Here is a 7,439-nt window from a genome sequence, read left to right on the forward strand (position 1 = left end):
AAGTTACAGTTGATTTTTTTCCAGTGAAACAGAATTCAATGGGTCTGCACCCATTTACACCACCTGACGAGCTGGCCACTTCTGTTCTTATTGGTCCATTGTTTAGCACACTCCATCTCACTGGTAAACAAACAAACAAAGGACAAAAAAAACCAACAACCCAAAACCTTCCCTTTTCACCATCTCATTCTATTTAATTCTAGCTCCAAGGCAGTGGAAACTGGCAGAGTATAGAGCATAAGCACTGAAGCTATCAGCTACCAACTGTTTCATTCCAATGACATGTAATGGTCCCATACACCTCTTCATTTCCCCAGCATCAGGAAGTGAGTGGCACTGAACAGAAAGGGCCATACATTGAAAAATAACTTTTTCTTTTTAAAAGTTATTTTAAAAAAAATCAAACCCTTACTGACAACAAGTCTCATTGTAGCTGCCCTCCACCATATAGCGATGGGCTGCTCATTAAGCACAGTTAACTACAGCATCACTGCCAGTTTTTAATCAGAGTGATACCATTAAGTCAGCCACCATTCAGTACTGCATAATTCATAGAAGTTCTTTTTTTTTTTTTTTAATGAACACTCCATTTTAATTTGCTGACTCTGACACTGCTTTGAGTCTAGTCTCTTTAAAAAGGAATTATAAGTAGGCAGCTATTTTGTGGAGCTTCAACTGCTAAACATTCACTTGCTCACTAGGATAAATGGATCCACGACTACAGTGTTTGTCTGTAGCCAGACAGCACCAGTACGATCCATTCCAGTGATTTAGGAGCACAGGATTTATGCTTCTAAGTCATTTATGCTTAGAAATGACTTAGAAAATTCCAACCCCCCCATCTGTTGTCATGGTGAACGTGTGAAAATTCCTCTGTACAGAAACACATGAATTAGTTGTGCAGTCACCACATTATCCCACGTGACCCCAGAATATTTCTTCCCAATGAGTTCACCCTGTTTTGCTTCCTGCCCATGGAGTCACATACAGAGAAAGACCAACAGAATGAGAATGGAACAGAAGAAACTTGGTGACTGCAGCATATTCAGGGAAAACTGGCACATGGAGATGACATGTTTGGATGCATCAAAATCACCTCACTTTTAGCCAGAGATGTATCTGAGCTGCAACATTCAGTCTCGCATCTAGATTCTGAACGTGCCAAAGTTCAGGAATTGTTATTCTAAGGCCCATGATCGAGCTTTAGCCATAATTCAGATCCACATCTAGGGTTTGGGGCAGGCCTACCTCTAGCTTTTTCCTGTATCAATTTTAGCTTAAATATGAGTAAAATGAAGTAACGAGAATCTGGGAGGTGAAAAGAACTATGAAGCCCCATTTTTTGCTTTTTCCTCCTTTTTGTTTTTTCCTGCTGCTGCTCACTTGTTTTCATCTTTGTGGGCCAGTGCCAGTCACAAGATCTGGATCAGAATGATGGATCAGACTAAACAGCTGTGATACTAGAGCAACAAAAACAAGCTAGCCCCAACCACATTTGAAGGTAGTCTACAAGCATGATTTTTAGGATGCACTGGGCTGCAGAGTGGACTGGGTTTTGCTGGAGGGGAAAAAAAAAACCCACCATACCTGGAACTGTGATTAAGAGGTAGCAGACTTTTACTGGCTGGTGTTCAAAGAGTCATTAGGCCTCAGAGTGAAACACAGCATCTTGATTTCAAAATACTTTATCATACAAAATATTTCTCAGGGCACTCATTAGACATCTTACAAGGAGAGGCAAAGTTATCCAACATATTCCCAACCATTACTTCATTCCTATGCAGAGTAGCAGTTGAGGTAAATTACTGCTTATTTGTATGCGGTAATGATGCTTCCAAAAAGGAGGATGTATTTTATCACCTACAATTCCCCCAGGATTTTTTGCAGATCATCTTTCTGTTGCATAGATGCCAATCTAAGCAACACTCCAACTAGAGGGACCTGTTAAGTGACTGACTAGCAGGCGCAGTGAGAGGACAGAGCCTCTCTCCCTTCCCCTCAGCTGGCCAAACAGAAATCTGGGGGGGTTTACTTGAACCCTCATGTCCTCCCCACGCATCATCTATGCTTGGCTCTCTAAGTAGAATCACAGTTCTAACCTTGGGAGTGCGGACTCTGCATCTCATCCTTCTGAGGTAGATCAGTTTTGTTTCATGAAGTTTACGAAGTATGAGTCTTATAGACAACAGAGGACAGTCCACAAGCCTACCTTCTCAACAGGGACCTTACAAATGGTCCTTTTCATAAGCGGTCCAGTTGCCTCAGTGTCTTTGGCCAAAATTTCCCCTCTGCCCATTGTTGTCCAGTGTGCTTTGAATACCAAAATGCTGCCCATGTCTCCAGAACTTGCAGCACTTTGTTGAAGTTAAGAATAAAGAACATACGAACGGCCATACTGGCTCACACTAAAGGTCCATCTAGCCTGCCAGTGTCCTGTCTTTTGACATCGGCCAGTGCCAGATGCTTCAGCTGCAATGAACAGAACAGGGCAATTATTGAGTGATCCATCTCCTGTTGTCCAAGTCCAACTTTCTGGAAGTTGGAGGTTTAGGGATACCCAGAGCATAGAGCTGCTTCCCTGACCATCTTGGCTAATAGCCGTTGATGGACTGTCCTCCATGAAATTATCTAAGTCTTTTTTTGAACCCAGTTATATTTTTGGCCTTCACAGCCTCCCCTAGCAAAGAGTTCCACAGTTGACTGTGCACTGTGTGTAGAAGTATTTTTTTATATTGGTTTTAAGCCTGCTGCCTATTAAATTCATTGGGTGACCCCTGGTTCTTGTATTATGTGAAGAGGCAAATAACATGTCCCTATTCACTTTCTCCCACTCTATTCATGGATTTTATAGATCTCTATCATATCCCTCATTTGTCTCTTTTCCAAACTGAAGAGTCCCAGTCCTTTTAACCTCTCCTCACATGGGTGCTGTTCTATACCCCTCATCAGTTTTGTTGCCCTTCTCTGTACTTTTTCCAATTCCAATATATCTTTTCTTGAGATGGCACAATCAGAACTGCATACCATGGATTTATATAAGGATATGACTTATCATCTATCCCTTTCCTAATGGTTCCTAACATGCTGTCAGTTTTTTTGACTGCTGCTACACGCTGAGTAGATGTAGTCAGAGAACTATCCACGATGACTCCAAAATCTCTTTCTGGAGTGGTAACAGCTAATTTAGACCCCATCATTTTGTATGTACCGTTAGGATTATTTTTTCCCAATGCTCATTACTTTGCACTTATCAACACTGAATTTCATCTGTCATTTTGTTGCCCCGTCACCCAGCTTTGTAACTCCTCACAGTCAGCTTCAGACTTAACTATTTTGAGTAATTTAATACCATCTGCAAATGTTGCCACCTCGTTATTTATCCCCTTTTCCGATCATTTATGACTATGCTGAACAGCACTGGTCCCAATACAGTCTCTTGGGGGACCCTGCTTGCATCACTTTCCAGTGTGAAAACTAACTCTTTATTCCCACCCTTTGTTTCCTATCATTTAACCAGTTACTGAGCTTTGAGAGGACCTTTCCTCTTATGTTGTGTGCATATGGTTTGAAGCAATTAGGAGGAAAGGGACTCTGTAAAAGAAAAGCTATAACATTTTCTGTTCATGTAGACGTCCAAGCTATAAGAAAAAAGTACTAGATTGCAATGTCCCCACAGGGTTGTAATATGATTACATTATTATACCATTATTTTTACCTCTTTGCAATTGTGCAAATGAATTGGCCATAGACATTTTACTGCCTTTGATTAGAGCCTCACCAACCTGTATGGAAATGTTATAATGTATGACAGAAAGGTTACTAAAGAACTGATAAAAAGTATATAAAGACAGCAACTAGGACAATAAAGACTCTTACAGGGCTGTAGTTATGGCAAGAGGCTAAGAAAATGATGTTTGTATTCATTAGAAGATAAGTGATAATTCAGGGTCCTAAATGAGTTGTGTGATATACTGAGGAGGTTTGTAGAGAAGGTGGATGCAGTGAAACTATCTGAAGTCATGACAGGCTAAGGAAATGCTAGCTAAGTAGGTGGACATGCTGATACAGCTAATTAATGTTTTCTTTATGTGAGATGTCTAGTCTCCTGGTTGGAAGTTCTATTATATTAAAGTTTTTATATTTTCTCTGTTAAAGAGAAACATTCTTCTGTTTTAGAATTAAGTTAAGAGCCAGGCTCTTTGACAGCGGAGCCAGACTGCTTTAAGATAACGGGTTGAATGTCATCTCAACATCATGGGTTGCTGAATGTCCTTCAAGAAACAGCAGAGTGCCTGGCAGAGATTAGCTGCTCACCTGACAATCCCTCACTGGTACTCAGCACAACAACTGCGTTTTACCAATTTAGAAGATGTCCTTGTACCAGAGCTCATATCCAGCTGTACTTGCTCACGTTTTGTCCTCTAACAATGTTCTTCTGAACTCTAAAAAGTAGAAAAACATTCCATTTTAAAAATGCACGAGAGGAAGTGGCGACCTTGGTTTATCATCTCATTGACAATTTCACTGAATTAGATTCTGTTCTGAAGAATCCTTCCTATAGCAACTGTCTAGCAAAGTGCAAAGAGCTGCATTACATTATAGGTGTATCTTTCTGAAACATAGAGGTAAGAGGCAGATCAACAATTCACATCAAGTTTTTCACGTTCCAACCATTTCGAATGCTTTCAAGCAGTGCACAGTGTTTTGTTCTGTGCAGAAGCAGGGTTTTGGTTCGGCTGGAGTCAGCTGATATCTTTGGACGTTTTACAATGAACGCCTCTCTTAAAAATGTGCAGGGACAGGTAAAAATACCATCCTAACCTCACAGCCCTGTCAACATTTGAAGAATGGTGCAAATTCCTGGTAAGACAGCTTGAGAAGTTGTAAAGAAATAGGTCATAAAGAAATGATGTGGAAATGCCACAAGTAAGAGGTACATCTGGGTGTATAGGAGTATCCACCCTTTATATTGACAGGGCAGGCATTTTTCTTTTTCCCCAGCATCTCATTCATGGAGCAAGGCTATATTTCTTGCCATTCCCTGGCCTTTAGCCTAGCGTGTTATTTTACACCTCATAAAAAGTTTTATTAATAAAACTACAAAATAAAAATGATTGTCAATGTCCTTCACTGCCGTTGTGGATCAGTGCTGTGCAGCAGCTCAGAGTGTATTGCTGTGAGCTGCTGGCTCTCCAAGCCAGGTTCAGGCACAAACATAGACCTGTAGATTGAATTTTCAAAAAAAATACGCTCTCAGCATAACTCTCTGCAGTGATGGTCGGATTACCGCGGTGCCTTTGGCCTTGTCTACACTAGAAAGGATTTGCCAGTCGAAGTACTCCAGTATGGATTTGCTGGCAACCCATCCTAGCTGAGACACAGCTTATACTGGCAAATGAAGGTTTGAGCCCATGTATCTTATACCCTGAACAAAATACACTATACCAACAAAAGGACATTTTTTGCCAGTATAACTGCACTAGTGCTTTTGCTGTCACAACTGTGTCAGTTAAGGACTGGGAGTTTTTTTAAAAACACCTAACCAATATCAATATGCCTGCAAAATTCTTAAGTGTAGCTCAGCCCTTTGTCACATTACGTTAACATGCAGTCTCCTTTGAATGCATGAGAGAGCACTGACAATCGGTCTAGATCTTGTGTGTTACTATTGTTGAACGTACAGCCAATTGCTTGACTACACTTGCAGTTCGATATTCAAAAATGTTCAAAACACCAAATAACCAACTTAGCCAAATTGCCTAAAGACAAAGTAGTACAATACAGGAAGGAAAGAGTTAATACCATCCCAGTCCTCACGGGAAGCAGTTCTGTGTAAGGTGAACTGACATTGAGAGAGAAGACCTGCTTCCGAGGTGTCTTGTTTTCCTCAGTTCAACCAGTACTTTCCTTTCTTTTGTCTACTACATTCTAAGATTATAAGTAGCCCAGTTGCACCGGGGTAGATTCACACTCTAGTTTGCTGCAAACTAAATGTAGGCAAGCCCCGTGGCGAAGGCTACATTACAGAGCCTGCTCTGGCACAGGTATGTTGACATAGTCTCTTAGTGTACATGCAGCCAACACTGACAGAGGGAGTTTTTCTGTCACTATAGGAACACCACCTTCCAAAAAACACTCTTCTGTTGGCATGGCAGTGGGGTTTTGTTGGCATATCTACATCAGTTAGGGTGTGGTTTTTTCACTTTTAGGTGTAGACTATGCCTTAAATTACATCAATCTATATACAAAATGCTGGAGAAAAATACATTTGGAAGCATTATAACTATAAACATACATGCATTATTACAAGTATAAATATATTGCACCTTGATACTTATCAATTAGAAGCAAATGGCATTCTTGTATGACAGGCCATAATGTCTGTGCTTCAAGCCCTAAATCTCACAAGTTTCTCAATTGCTATTTGAATGAAATAATGAAATCCACATTTTAATTTCTAATATTTTCAGTGCCTCTTCCTGCAGCTGCTTAATATCTTAGGAATGAGAGGTTGAGTACATTATTCTTTTTGCAATTGATCCTCCAGGTACATTTACCTAAACCTTGCCTTCTTCCTAAATAGACTTGCTGGATTTTCATTTTGCATTACCAGGCTGTATATTAACAATAGGAACATTAACTCATGAAACCAGTTTTGAAAAACATATATCAGATAAGTTATTTCCAATGCATCAGAGTTCTATGTGTATTTTGATATTTCATTAGGTCAACTGCCCATATTTTCTGCGTCTGAACAACCTTGGGGCAGAAATGAAATATATGGAGGTGGATTATGTAAAATAAGGGCTGAAAACAGAGATACACAGCAAGTTTAAACCAGTTTTAAATGACACCAGAATTCAGCATCAAAGCACAAAGTTCAGTCTTCCAAAAGTGGGACTGTGCCACCAGAAGGGCAGCTGAGCACGGTGCATTGTTATTCCTGATCCAATGAGGCAGCAGCCTTGGCCCCGGCCCATACTCCCGGGGCCTCCCATCCATGGCTTCCCTAGCCCCGCCCCCTCGGCTGCAGAGTCTGGACCTGGCCTCAGGACCCCTCTTTCCCCAGCTGCAGCACCCAGTCCCGGCTCCCCCACCATCACAGTGCCCCGGCCACAGTCTCTGCACACAGCCCCCATCTTGGTGCTTGGCTCCTGATGCCCGCCATGGACCCCAGACACTGTGGTCCCCGGGAACAGCCTCAGCCTCCGGCCCCAACCACAGCCCTGCGACTGTGGCCCAGCTCCCAGCTGCAGACCCAGTCTGACTGTGGCCCCACTTCCAGCCCCAGTTAAGGAGGTGGGGGGAGGCACAGAGGACCACTGGGTTAGACTGTTGGCACCACCACTGAGCCCAGCACACATCAAGCACTGCACCTGTGAGTGACAGTTTTCTTAGAACCCTTGCATATATTTCTAGGTCGCTGGCCAGCCCTTGGT

The sequence above is a fragment of the Emydura macquarii genome, unplaced genomic scaffold (genome assembly GCF_026122565.2).
Source record: "Emydura macquarii macquarii isolate MOO-44397 ecotype Brisbane River unplaced genomic scaffold, CSIRO-AGI_Emac_v2 contig_1230, whole genome shotgun sequence".
NCBI classification, from domain to species: Eukaryota; Metazoa; Chordata; order Testudines; family Chelidae; genus Emydura; species Emydura macquarii.